A 15,717-nucleotide genomic window follows, 5' to 3' on the forward strand; every position below is an offset into this window, starting at 1 on the left:
GTTGGCCTTCTTGGCCACCTGAGCACACTGCTGGCTCATTTCAGCCGACTATCAACCAATACTCCCAGGTCCTTCTCTGCCTGGCAGCTCTCCAACCACTCATCTCCCAGCCTGTAGCTCTGCTTGGGGTTATTGCGCCCCAGGTGCAGGACCCGGCACTTGGCCTTGTTAAACTTCATGCAGTTGACCTCAGCCCATCTGTGCAGCCTATCCAGATCCTCCTGCAGAGCTTTCCTACCCTCAAGCAGATCGACACACGCACCTAAATTGGTGTCATCTGCGAACTGATGTATATGCGTGCTTACTGGAAAGAGATTGGAAAGCTCGTAGATAATACTACACATTTTTCATCATATTTTTATCATATCATTAAAAAAAAAAAAATTAAAAAAAATCTTTATCACCAAGTCATTGATTTATTTCCTTGGTGAAGGGAAGAGCACTGAGTGATTCACTCAAGTTGTTTAGGTGAATTAGTTCTAATAGATTTTTGTATATTTGTTTTTTGTTTGTTTGTTAGATTCTCACACCACCAGAAAATCAGCTCATCACTTAATCTGGAAACCCAAAAGCAACTTTCAGGAATTCTTTATGTAGGCAAAGTTATTATACTACTTATCTGATCACAATACTCCGGGAAAGAAAACAATAGCATAAAAGGAGATCTTATAATAAAGGCCATGGTTGAAATTAGACTTCAAAATGCTACATTATGAGACCGATGATCTAATGTGTATTTATCACTCACCTGCTTCTTCCTAGTGTTCCCCATTCCATAGGACTGGAGTGGAATCCCAGTGTCAATTTTTCAGAAGAAATTGTTGGACAGATTTAACCTTTGCTAAAAATGCTATCCAAGTGTTTGCCAGTGGTTTATTGTCCTCTGTGGCAGCCATGACATTATCCTAGGCAGCTTCTTCCTCCATTTGTACAAAATAATTGGTTATATGCAGATATGCTTTGTGTGCCACAGTGAGTCTAATATTCACACAAACTCAAGATAGTCAAGCTCTCTCATCTCCCAAAGTGTTTTGATATATTAAAGATAAAACACAGCCTTAGGGTATGACTGAAGAGCTGATTATTTTTTTGTGAAATGACTCATAAATATAATTGTTGTTGATGTCTAGTAAATGTCACAAATTCTGGTCATGTGTCTTACTCTAACTTACTTCCATAAGATTAGAGTAATTTACATAAACGTGAAACAGAAATTCAATCCAAGCTGAACTGAGAATATCACAGGGGGCAAGGTATTCCTGAATTATCTGAATCAGGCAGATAATAAGATTTCATCGGGGTGATGAAGCTTTGCTTCTGACTAGTCATTGTCTTTCCTAATACTCCCACAAGGTGAAGATGTATTCTATAGTTTGAGGATATGTACAGCCTGACCAGCTGAAATTGTGGACTTTATTTCTTTGTGAGAACTCAGTAGTCTTCACAATAGTGATTTTTCAGTCTGTATTTGATTTTCTGATTTCATATTGATTAAGTGGAAGATGGTGTCATAACTAGCTCATGGCCTTGAGGTACAAAAGTATAGTGGGCATGCTCTGAAGACTGTGTTTAGGTAGTTTAAGTACTACTGTTTTTAGCTGGTTATTAAAGCAGTGACAGTTTAAGTCACTTAAATTTGCGTTGAGGTGGGTGAGAACCTATACCAGTGTTTTCTGCATCTTAATAAGCAGAAATACCTTAAACTGGTCTAAACTGATTGCTTACTCCAGATCAGAGTACCAGCCATGGTCTCCCCTTTATTAGAGAATTGAATTCACCACATCCAAAAGGAAATAAAATAAGATCTGACTTTCCTTCCTATGAGTTTCCAGAAAATGTGTCAGAATTTCTGATTCATTGTGTTTATCATTTTAATATTCAGTTTGCATTAACATATTATACGTTTCTGTCTATGCTGTAATCAGCTGTTGAAATCAGTGGCAGTAATAATGGTACATGATCATACAGAACTGAGAAAAATCAGGCATATTCAGTACTGGACATACATGTATTTATTGATGGCTAATAAATATATTATTATGTATCAATAATAATAAACATCTGCTCTTTATTAATATAAAGATTACTGTTTACTTTCCCATGCATTTTTTCTTTTCATAATGTATTATATGTAACAATAATTAGAATCGATGCTACATCATATATAATTTTACATATAATACATTCTTTGTCTCTTCAAAGTGCAAAGTGCATTAAATATTTTTAAAATATACTCTTGTTCTAAGTGATTAACTATATCTTTATTCACATATTATTTACTACTCATTTTTTCAGTAGGTGGAACGAGCACTGATTCCTCAAGTGCCTAAATGCCACTGAAGTCACTGAAATGCCATTGAAGTCACTGCTGCAGCACACAAGTTTCTGCTGCAGGCACACATATTATAAAAGAATGGCTGAGGAAAGCTCTGCTCAAACAACTTACAGCTGATACAGCATTGCTGTATGCTGGAGAGAAGAAATACAGAGAAGAGCTCGTTTAACATACCAGCCACCAAGCTAGGCCCAGTTTAGATCTCCCCTCCCCCAGTTCTCTCCCTTTGTTAAATTCACACATTCTGCTTTTCCAATTGCTTTAGCCCGAAGCAGTTGACATTTACCCCGGCTAGATAATCGAGGAATAACATTTGCGTTACAGTTTAACATGACCTCTGCCTCTACAGCTCTTTTTAGATTACCTTCTAAAAAAAAAAAAAAGAAAAAAAAAAAAAAAAAGGTTGCTGACACTGTAGTGAGGCACTGTAGTGAGGTGTGGAAAAAAAAATAAAAGAAAAAGAGAGAGAGAGAAGCTTATTATTGCAGTGGAACAGTCAATGTCATGAGAAGCTGCTCTGCCCTTTTCAGTTGTGGGTGAGCAACTATTAAGGAGAAGGTATTAAAAGGAGGAACAACTGTGATGCGAGGGACACACAGGTTAAGCTAAAAGCAAAGGTTAATGGATTGACTGTTACCTGTGTATGAGGCTTAATGTTGGTCTATACACAAGAGAATTGCTTCTAGCTTGTATTTTTTTCATGAAACTAAATTAAAGGACTAATTTATTCCAGAATAGAAGAGTAAGATACTGCTATTGTTGTTGCTTCTAATGCACAAGGACACACGCACAGTATGTCATAAGGTGGTGCTGCTTGTGAAAGGAAGAGCAGAAAAATGGCATATCTGGCTAAAGATATTCACTGAAATCTTAAATGGGCTAATTTGGGTGATTTTGAGGAAATAAAATTTAGAATAATAATCTAATCACATTTAAAATTCAAAAAAGTAGGTTTAAAAATATTACAGCTCATATACAAATAAAAAGAGTGGAATTTTCTAAGAGAAAAAATGATTCAATACCTCATCCAGAGCTCTAATTTTTATATTTAAAATTCATATTTGTAACATTTATAAAATAGATGTTACACCTTAGTGCCTGCTCATCCTTCAAAGAGTTTCAAGGGGGCAGATCAGGTGGCCTGTAATTTCACACAAAGTGAGAATAAAGTTATTCAGCCAAAATAATATATGCTATGATCAGATTATCTCTTCTAATTTCAGGAAAATGAAACAAACAAAACAAAACAAGCTGATAAAATCTGTTGTTGTTGCTGTTGTTGTTGTTTTTCCTGTTCTTGTTATGCCATCCTGAACATAGAAGATTTGGTATTTGTGTGCTTTGTTGTCACTAATACAAGCAAATGTTGTGCAATAGAAATGCAACATTGTCCTCTCCCTTTGAGTGAATTTAAGTAAAATATTTTTGTCCAAAGAAGAAAGAGTGACAGAAGACAAATATATTTGAAATTAAGGAAAAACAGCTAATCTTGGGTTTAGGCCGTCTGTGGATTTTGAACTTTGTCGAGGCTCTTTCATTACAATCAATTTAATTATCTAGACTTTTTCTTAAACACTACTTTCCACTTGTTTAAATCATGTTTTCATTGAAAACAAAACAAAACAAACAAACAAACAAACAAAAAACACTAAACAATATCAGCATTATAGCTTGGAACAGAGAAAGATGCAAATCAGCTAAATACTCAGCAACTGTCACCTAAAATTTGCATCTTTGATCAATTTTCTTGCTTGATTGTAAGTTTGTGAGGGAAGATCATCAAAGGAAATACATAACAGAATTCAGAATCATAATTACTGAATAACTGAGATCATCAATATGTTAACATTTTGGAATATCAGCTTTCAAAAACTTGACATTTGAAAAAATTGCCTTCATGAAATATGACTTTTTATTCTGTTTCATTACCAATGTTGAATCATTCCCTGTCATTAATTTGGAGATATTTTGCCCAGTTTTATTTTAAATTTCTCAAGTGACTTCCAGCATTTCTCATAGGAGATTATTCTGAAACTTAATATATTATACTGCCCAGAACATCTTTCCCTATACTCATTCTTATATTCTATCTGTTATTTTAAATTATTTTTCACAAAGATGGGGTTATATTCTTGCACATTTGAACCAGATGTAGATGGTAAAATTTCATTATGAGCAATTCATCCCAGCAGAAGACTTTAATCTTTATTTATACCCAACAGGAGTCATAATTATCACCTCCCCAGACTACTTGTTATTATTTATAAACATATTTGTTTACTAAATATTTTCTTATTAAGCAGAGAAAGTTGCCATATATTCTCAGATAATACTCACAGTGAAATTAATGACTGAACTCTTCTTTTTTAATTCAAAGCCATGGCTTTTGGCCCAGACAAAAAATGTTGGATAAAGCTCAAATAATGCAATATAAAAGCTGCATAACTGTTTTCCTACTGCAAGAGGACAATATGATATAGTTTAGAAAAAATGAATGTCTCAACATTTGATCTTTATTTATTTATTTATTTTCATTTTAGGAATTGGTTTGTGCAACCTGTGGCTCTTCCACCAGCCTTCAGAAATACAATGAAGGGGCTCTTTCCAAAAGCATCCTTGGATTTCAGAGCACAACAGTTTTGGATGCTCCAATCTCCAAAAAAAATGTTGAAGTTAACTGGATTTCTGAAAAGCAGTGCTACATATGGGCACACAACCTGCCTGACTATACTGATGTCTACTCTAGGCATGACAGGGCTATTTCCATACAAATGAAATACATCCTTGACAGGTCATTCCCAATATGGCATCCAACCAGTACACGCAATTCATTCCCTCTAACAGAGAAAGAACATACCATGATCTTTGCATAAGCACAGAACATCAATAGAAGAGGGGAGTGCTCTATATTTCTGACCCGGTACAAACAACAGTCTTTTTTCACTATAGTATGAAAGGATACATTAATGACCAGGGTTGCATTTTTAACAAATGCTGACAAATGATTTCACATTCAACTGTTTTTAAAGGTTGACATGAGATACAATAAACATAGAAATTAAGCAGAGGAAGAGGAGCAAGACTTAACTGTACCAGTAGAGTTCCTGCCTAAACAGTATTTAACAAAAGTTCATTTACATTAGAATATAGGAAGTCTTTGACTGCTGAAGACTGAAGGGGAATTCTTTGCAGCCCTGCTGCTCCAAGGTACAGGGGAATGGCTGGAATTAAGCAGGAATGAGCACTTGACTGTGGTATAAAAGCCAAAGAACATAGACAGACTAAAAATTCATAAATTTTCCTAGATATACTGTGTTCAGTAATGTTAAAAGGGGTGGTAATATAGTAACAATGGACCTTGCAAAGAAATGAAGAAAATATGTATGCAAATAGAAGCAAACAGAAGCAGAAATCCCACTAGTATTCAAGGTATTGACCAACAAAAACTATTGTTATATCCCACTAAAGACAAAGACTCAGGTCATCTACTAAAGCTCCTGTGGACACTTTACTATCATTGATTCTCTACCTTTCTTCCCAGTACTGCTTTCCCCTCCTGTTCATCCCCATTACATGGTAGTGATAGGCCACAGGAAAGCAACAACTAGATGGAGTTTTGATAACTGCATCTCACAGTTTACCCAGGAAAGAGTTAGTCAGTTGAAAAACATAAACCAAAAGGACCTTCTGGGAACACACAATGCTGAAGTAAATGAACAGCTATGGAGAGATATTGCCAGTTGCTTGTTTTCCATGGTTCAGCTACCTGAGTTTAAAAGGTGAGGTTTGAAGCTTATTACTTGGGAGGATCATAATGTCCTCCATCGTTGGTCAGGCAGGCAGGAAGAAAGTTTTCTGTGCTGAAGACAGCCTCTGAGGGGATGGAATTCTGCATTGAATGCATCTGTCTTTAATGTAATGCTCTTGCATGCTGCAGAAGAGTGTTGTATTGCAGCACTGTCCAGGAGCTCATCTCCCACCTCAAAGCCTCCAACTCCTGTGTGTGCTGCAGGACAACCTGGTCAAGATAGAGTGTCAAGGGAAGAATAGGCAGAGAAGCAACATGGGTTGGGTTGGGACAGAATGGGTGCAACCTTTAAAGTTGGACAGAGGACCATTTTAAGAAGCTGGGCATGCTCTTGGAGAAACCCTGACTGAGCTTCTTCATGGAGCACCTGATGTAGGAAGATCTTGGAGAAAGACATTTACATTACCTCATTGAGCAGCCATTCACATTCAGCTTCTCTTCAGCACCTGGCTGTAGGAAGGAGGTGGTGCTGTTCCCATGAGAAAGGTCTTCCCCAGCAGCAGGAGAAGGAAGAAGAGCTATTTGGGGATTGTGGGATTGAAGGCACTGTCAGTCCCAGGGGTGCTGGAGAAACCCAGACTTGGGACTGGAAATTCCCCAGGGAATGGTAACACTTGATGTAAATGGTGAGGAAAATGCACAATCAGTCCCCACTGTATTATAGAGTCATAACTGCACTTGTGCTGTGCTGCAGCTCCACATGACTCCTCTGCCTCCTGTTTCTTGTCCTGTCTTCTTCCTCCTGTCTCTATTCTGCTCTCCCCTCTTATCTCACTTGTGACATTTGGGTCTCATCCTCAGCCACTCTACCACCAGGAGTGTCCCTCATACTCCACTGTGCCTCTTCCATGAAGAGGGCCCTTCAGCCCTCTGGCACTGGCCCACCTCTAAACCATCCCACACCCTGCAGTACCTAGACCCACACAGAGCCTGAAACATCAGACCCAGGAAAAAAAATAGTGCCAAGAAGCAGCAGAGGCAGCTGAAGACCTCTAGCAGCCTTCCAACATCTGCAGCATAGATCCTGGATCCAAAAAGTCCCCCGCAGAGCTATGAACAGGGCATGATTTATTGATGATAATTACAAAATAATATTTCTCCTGTTTTAGGTAACTCCAGCTCTTCCCCTTCTGTTTCTGCCACTTCCTCACCTCCTCTTGCCCACAGAGATGTGTGCTGTCTCAGAGCATGTGTATGCAAACTGGTGGCACTGCAAAAAGTTCAAGAGCTCATGACTCAACTCAGTAGCTCACTTACCAATTAATAGAAACTTTTCTCCATCTGTGCCAGCTCTATCCCAGGATATTTCCACTCCCCAAGCCCCTGCAGAGGTCAGCTTCATCAGTTTAGATTAAATAATGCATGTGGGTATTGAGGCTGTTTATGGCTGCAGTGTAAACAAGATGTAGGATCCTCTAGAAGAAATGGGAAGGGAAGGAAAGGACAATTACTTTTATACACTTTATTTTCCAAAGTAGTTATTTTGTGTGTTTATGAGGTAAAATTAATGACTGCAGAACCCACTGAGAACAACTACACTTGTCAATGCTATGTTCATAAGTAAGTTGCATCTGTCCTGCAAAAAATATTGTGCACTTTTGAGATGGTCCATAGAACTTCGTCTGTTATACATCTATGCATATAACATTGGAAAAATACAGTGCCACAAAGGCAGGTGCAGAAAAAACTATAAACTTGTAGATTCTATGGCAAGTGTAATTCTGGATCAGACCTTCTCCAGTCATTCCACATATAGGTACAGAAGTGACGGTTGACTTCTGGGGAATCTGGACCATTAGTCAGTTCACAATTCATGGAGATGAAAGGTGGAGAAAGTCAGAGGAATACACAGGCAACTCTACCATGCTTCTGGGCCAGAAAGCCCATCTTGTTTCTATCCTGTAGGGTTTGTCAGAACATGGATGGGATGGGGTCCTGTGGTAGGGATGGACTGGTGGAAGTGGGGTGAACACAGTGGGAAGACAGGGCCAGGGATACCTGGCAGTTAATCTTCTACAGGTATAGTTCCGTATGTTAAGAGCTCAACAGCAAAAAGGACACTGGACTGGACTAACTGATGATTAGAAAACTTTGCTCTAGATTAGTGTTAAAAAGTGTTAGAAGCTTTTTGTAGTCAGATTGTCTCAGTTAAACACTTCTTGTGCTCACACTGCTGAGTTCACTGTTTCTTTTAAAAGGGTAAGTTCTGTCTCACTTTAAATCAATAATACCATACAAAACTTTGTAGTGCTTACAGGAAACAAGTCCCCAGTCAACACAGTGATTCTAGAAAAGCTTCTGTTAAAATTGCAAGATTTGGCCTTCCTGCTCTTGCCTGACAAACCCATTGAGATTAAATTTGTGCATGGGTAACACATGAAGATAAACAGAAGGTGTAATACCCTGTCTTTCATTCACGCATGTTGAATATAGAGACTCATCTGCAAATAACTGCTTTCTTTAGGTATCCTTAGGCTTGTTGTCCAGGAAAACATTGCCATGCTGTATCCTAAGCAGGTGTATAAACTACAGGAACAGTAAATTCATAAACACTTCATAAAGTATAAAGCATTAAAAAATATATTTTCTTTAAAGTTACTTCATTCACATTTTTTTTCTAATCTTGATACTTACTTTGTTTATTTATTTGTGAGCACAATTACTTGGAAATGAGTTAGCTGCTAAGAAACCAAATGGAAAATATACTGGGAAATTTGCTATTTAGCTTAACCCTATTTATATTTGAATAGCTGCTACATAGAATGATGATTTTTTTTTATATTTTTTTCCCCCCTCTGTATGTAGGTGAATATTGCAATGGTTGGTTTAGGCTTTAGTTTAGCAGTACATGGAGTCTGTATCTTTCAGTTAGATACATTTATTTAAGGTACTTAGAAGCTGACTTTTATGAGATTATTTAGGCAGTGATTATTTTTGTTGAGAAATGTGTCCTTTATCCCTCTCATTCATCCACCGCTAAGATATTTCTATTTGTCAGAATGTTTCCATTTCTGATAAATGACTGAAGACTGACTGCTACACTTTATTAAAAAGTAATAACAATTTTTGTACGCACCCTTCACATTGTAAAGGGGGGACCATGAATCAAAGGACACTGCCTGTCTGGGTCTGATAAATGCATCGTTTACCAGCTGAGGAGTTATTTAGGACTGGCTATTAATTTAAATCACATTTATCTTCCCTGAATGGGGGGAGGTTGCTGTGATAGGACTGCGAATGACCAATAGTGCAGCTAAGTGCACATTATTTATTACTACCGCCTGCAAAGCACTGCACAATATGTTAAAAAAAAAAAAAAAAAAAAAAAAAAACAGTGCCAATTACCATGGTTAATCTAGTCAGGGCAGTAACAAATTTCTTCCTAACACAAGCCAATTTCTACACTTGTACTTCTTACTCTCTGGAAATTCAGTGTGTGCTGAAAATTCCTGATCATTAAAAACAGCCTATTTATCCTCTTCTAAACCTTATTAGGCTAGCACCCTTAAGTCTCATCTTTACTATTAAAAACAAACAAACAAACAAACAAAAAAACACCTTTCTCAACATTCTATAGTTTCCCAAGTGCAATAATATTATGTAAACTATGTTTTCTAAGAGATTTCTGAATTTTGTTCTGAGGCATCTGCGGAAAGAGAAACTTTGCTGAGGCTTTGCTGAGGCTTAGCACACTGTTACATAGAGCTGCTCCAAGCCACTGACACTTTTCAGAAAATTACACACATAGAATTAAAGTAATTCTGATGGAAACAAACAAGCAAGCAAACAAACAAACATATACAGAGTTTTGCAAAGATGAAATCAGCCTACTACATGTGTCTATGAAAACTATACTTATCTATCCTTTGTTGCTATGGGCTAAGGTAGTAGCCATCATGGCAGTTACTTCTGAAATATATAAGTGTAACTAAAAGTGATGGTTCCTGAAGAGCAGCAGTAAGTGTAGCTGCAGTGTTGTATGGTCACTCCCTGTGATCTTTCCGAGGACAAGAAGTTTCTGGGATGGACACTATGGATGGACACTCCATTGTGGCTTACATTCCAATTAACTGGCAGTGCAGGGTGGTATTGTAAGGTGGCCATGGAGAAAAGGAGGAACTACAGACTGAAACCACAATTCTCCTTCTTCATACCTACTGGAGAATATTGATGACAATAATAAAAATAAGACATTATTTTGATTATCTGAAATCATTTACATCCACACACACTATTTAATTTCCACATCAGTGACAACACTAGAGTCTTTTCTGATATTTCATCGAAACTTCATCTGGAATGTTTGTTGCTGTTGTTGTTGTTGTTTTGTTTTTGTTTTTGTTTTTGTTTTTTTTTTGTTTTTGTTTTTGTTTTTGTTTTTGTTTTTGTTTTTGTTTTTGTTTTTCTCTTAATGCTGGATTCAACTCCAACAAACAAAATATATTTGTTCCACTGCATACAAAATTCTTAGTAATAAATAGGTTCCTATGAAATTGTATTCAAAAAGCAATATCTACAGATTTTTAGCATACTTTAGCAGATTTTTTCATACTTTGTCAGGCTTAACTGCTACCATTGCCTTGCATTTCAAAAAAGCTATTGTTGTAAGGATAGCTAAGTAATGATTATCAGTGTCTAATACCATCTGGTGCTGTATGTGGGTAATATTGTTCCTGTATGCTCATTGCATCAAATTCCAACAGAAAGTAAGCCTTCATCATTACAAGAAGGGAATAAATACTGAACACCACATTTGGAGAAAGTGCTGAGTTTTCCACCACTTTAACCTGAGAAATAAGCAGGACATTTTTGTGCAAGTAGTCCTAAAACAAATAAACAGAATATTGAAAACAAACAAACAAACAAACAAACAAAAAATTCATAAGAATGAATTAATTCTAGCAAAATGTTGCAAATACAGGTCCCTAGAAGTCTGATATAACACCTTTAATTTTATATATATATATATTTAAAAACATTGAGAGTATTTAACTAAATAACTAGTCAGAGGATATACTGATTTTTTTCTAGGAAGATGTGTTAAAGCAAGAGTATTTTTTTCTTTGATGTATAGGTGATGCTCTTATTCAGCTACAACACAGGAATTAATTCAGGACACTTTATTACAAATAAGTTTCTCATAATTGTCTCCTCACTCATAGCGGTTTATGGAGCTCTGGGAATCTGTCTTTCTCAAAAGTATGAACCTTGTGTTTATAGTTCTGGGGACCTGTGGCATACCTTTAGAATTTAAGGCTGGAAGGGAACATGAGGATAAAGTCCTATTCCATGATCTTGCAAACAACTATATAATATAATCTCTTTACACTTACTAAACTCAACCTTAAAAGCAATTAGGTTTTTATTCCTCATCATCTACAGCCCTACCTTGCTTGGGAAACAGTTCCAGGGAATGATTGCTGTGCTAGATAAGATACTTCTTTCTAATTTCCAGCATGAATATACTTACCTATTTCTTTTCATGCCAACCCTTGCATTCAGCTTAAATAGTTCCCCTCATTCTCCTGTGTTTATCTTTACATGTATTTATATACAACAATAAAATCTGCTTTAGGCTCTGGTATGGTAGGTTGAACGTGCTAAATTATTTTGATGTCTTTTTGATATTCATGTACTAAATAATATTACTAGTGCTTCTCTGTGTTGTTTCCAGTAGCAGTTCATCTTTCATGTTGAATGTACACAGTCCTCATGTTTTATTAGGGTTTTTCATGGCACTACTAATGTTTTTCTGTCTTTTCTGGAAATATCTCTGTACTGTATCTCAGAAACACATTGTTTTTTTTTTTTTTTTTTTTTTTTTTTTTTTTTCCCCAGTTACAGCATATTGGCAGCTCACAGTCATACTGTGATCAACTAGAGAGTTTAGGTCATTCTCCTCTTGGTGATTTCTGACAGATGAGCTCTCACCTCATAGCAGAGTATTTGTGTTATTAGTCCCTAAGTGACTGACCTTGTACTTTGTGCTATTGAATTTTATCTTACTTTTATTCCTGTCATTCTCAAGGCTGATTCTTTCATTGAGATATCCTGATCCTTCTCTGTACTGATGATGTGTCTTGCCACTGATGTTATCAATATTTTTGTGCACTAGTGAGATCCCTAATAAAAATACAACCCCTACCTTCCCAAAATGCCTCAGAACTGGACCAGGAGAAACTACTATCATATCCCAAACAGATAGTTCACTTTTTAAACACGCCAACCACCACTCTCTTCAGCCAGCCTTTTTTCCTACTTGATATACCTCCTCTGACAATCTTCAGCTTCTCCCACTTTACCAGTTTTACTGGTCTTCTAATTTGCACCATGGTTCTGATGTCTGATATGTGAGTATCTTGCATTTAATGCTAAGGATGTAAGAGATGGATTCTTCCTTTATTGCTGTTGTCGTTGTTGTAGCTGTTCCTTTACTTTTGATTTCCAAATCACTACGTTAAAAAAGTGTCCCAGACAGCTCTTTTTAAGAATATGGAGCTGGATTTGTATGAAGCTGTGTTGGGAAGAGACTGCTTGGTGGTTCCACAGTTTTGTACTGCATGAGACACAGCAAAGAAAAGATAACACAGGCAATGAAGTGAGATTGAACAGAAGGCCATGACTCAAATATGTGGCACAAAAGAGTGTATTGCTTTCAAATTTCAAGCTAGCAGGCATACCAATATGCCAACTTCCTGTCAAAAGCAACAAATACAATGAATATTTTTAGGTCAAAAGCTGCTATCATGTCATATAGTTTTTCATAACCCAGACTGGTAGAGACTGAATATTCAGGGCAGGTAGATGTGCCCTGAAGAGTTTGTATGTCAATCATTTGCAGTGTAAAGAATGTCTCATATCCACATTGGGTCACAGATTACTTCAGTTACTACAAATTCTCCAACCTAATATTTAAACTGTGTTATACTAAAAAAAATAAAATAATTTTGGTCATGTTTGTGCGATGTTATGACTCTAAGCATTTTGTTTTCTACAAGCATTATAGGTAAGAATTTGACCCAGCTAATCCTCAGGCTCTGGTCTTTCTCGGAGTAAAAGACACACAAACACCTCCGGAGTTAGACACAGAAGATCACACTGCTTGCTTCTGTTGTTTCAGTTCTTTCCTTTTTTCCCTCAGAATTATTTTGTAGGAGCTCAGTCTGTGTCACTTCCTCTGCTTACACTGCAGGTATTTAAAAGGCAGTCAGTCCTAATTATCCCATCCCCCTTCACACATCCCCACACCCAATTAATAATGTTCAGTGATGTATGAAGCTGAGTTTACATTAATGTAATTTTTTAATACATTAAACTGCTGTGTGTCTCAGACATTTTATAAATAAATGTCACTAATTTATAAATACTTGTGCTATCCTGGGGAGCACAGACTGTGAAGAGGAAAGGTCAGCAGGGGTGCAATCCTCTCTCTTCCCACTCCTATTTGTAGCTCCTGGGGATTCTCAAAGAGATTAAAACTTACTCTTACCAAATCCCAGGACGTACAGCTATTACTTACTGTACACAGTGCAATACAATCTAGGCTCAGAAAAGAGCAGCACTAGAACCTACTGTTTGCTCCCATTGTCATAAAAATTGAGATTTTTTCTAAATAAGGAAATAAAAAATGGTCAGGTACATCAGACTAATTTTATTTATTTATTTATTTATTTATTTTTGTGAATAATATTTCTAAATTTTTTTTTGCAAAGTCTGGAGTTCTGTAATTTGAATAGGTGTTTCTGCATGTGGGGAGTTACAGGGCAGAAAGGTTTTTAATTCAGAGTCACAGTTACCAGATCAATGAAATTAAGATTATCTGTCACTTAAATCAAAGTTAATTAGAGTCAATGCATAAATTTAATTCCACATTGCAACTTGGGGTGAGAGGGTAAAATGGTACAGAAAAGCCCAAAACCAGAAAGTATCACCAGATGAAATTTCAAAAGTAACGACTGACATTTCCTAGCTTGTTTTTAAGCTATGGGGAAAGTAGACAAGATGCAGCATTATGCAAATTATGTTTAAAGCTTCATCTGTTTGGGGGTCATTAATGCTAAATTTATAAGAATTGTGAGTCATTTTTTTTCCATTAATTTTATTTCTCCACATTTCTGAAGCAGAAAATTATCACCCATTTGAACAGTGTACACGTACACAGTGTACAAATGTATTTGAACAATGAACACATTGTATATACATGTATAACAATAGCCTTAAGTACTTTTCCAAACATGGACCTAAGCATATGATATAACTGAAAAAAATAAATATATTTTAAATGTATTACACTAAAGTACAGAGAGAAAGTAAATTATGGCTCTGCCCCTAAATATTTTCATAAATAATTAATCAACTGCAAAGAAAATGTTTTTTGTTTGGTTTTTAGCTTTTTTTTTCTTTTTTTTTTTTCTTTTTTTTTAGCCTGCTATCTATAGCTGACCTCTATCTCTGTTTTTTAGCAGATAAAAGAGAACCTTTTTATTTTTAATTCTATTTCAAGGTGCAGATAATAAGAAGGTACTTGTAACAGCATTTGTGGAATTTGGGTTTGAAGCAGTGTCTACAGACTCTCTCCTGCTGCATTTCCTGTGAGATGGTCTCAGAATGTGCCACTGCATTGTTCGTTTTGGGCTATGTTTGCAGACTATTTCTAGCCCACATCAATGCAATCCAAATAATCCTCAGAAGTTGCTTCATTATTTATTAGAAAAAGCAATCTGGCATGCGGTGTGTTATCGACAGCTGAAATCCAATACTCAAAGGTCACCAAAACAAATACCAGAAAGAAAAGGTGTTAAGGCAAATAAAAATACACCTTTTTAATTTTGACTGAATTGATTAAATAACAATTGAGTGGTGTCACAGGTCATAAGGCTTTGAGACATAAGGTCAGCTTAATAGAAAAGAGCCTGGGGCCGTGTCACAGGGTATGCTCTGAGGCCTAGCACTGAGGCCACATCATTGTGCTCATTCCAGCCCTCACCCCATGTAGTCTGAAATGAAGAAATGCCTAAACAGAATAGAGAGCAGTCTAAATAGACTAGTGCTTATTGCTGAGCGCTACCCCCTGAGTCAATGCTGTTTAGAACTGATTACTTTATTTGAAGTGAGAGTACTGGGCATCTTTCTGGAAACATTTCATAAAATTCAGTAGGCCAAGGGGAAAAACAAACAAGCAAACAAATAATAAAAAACTTTTTGTGTCACCAGTACTCTATAAAGTATATACATCTCAGTACAGTCCTGCAGTTCAACCCAGTTATTTCAGGACTGACATGAGATGAGTGAAGAAGAAAGGGAAACAAATACACCAAAATCAAAGGAACTTTCTACAGAATAAAGAAATGAGCAGTAGTTTATATACACTAAAGTTTTTACACTAACATTATGTTGCACCATTTTGTGTAGTAATGTTGGCTTTTAAATGCTAAGTTGTTTTACTCATAAAAATAGCTAGGCAAGGGCACATACTCCTGCAGAAAATCACACATTCTGATTCTATTACTAGCTTTTTTAAAAGGGCTAAGTAATTTTATTTTTAATAATACAAATGAAAGTCTCAGTCTATATC

Source organism: Aythya marila (assembly GCF_965140915.1).
Source record: "Aythya marila genome assembly, chromosome: 2".
Taxonomy (NCBI): Eukaryota; Metazoa; Chordata; class Aves; order Anseriformes; family Anatidae; genus Aythya; species Aythya marila.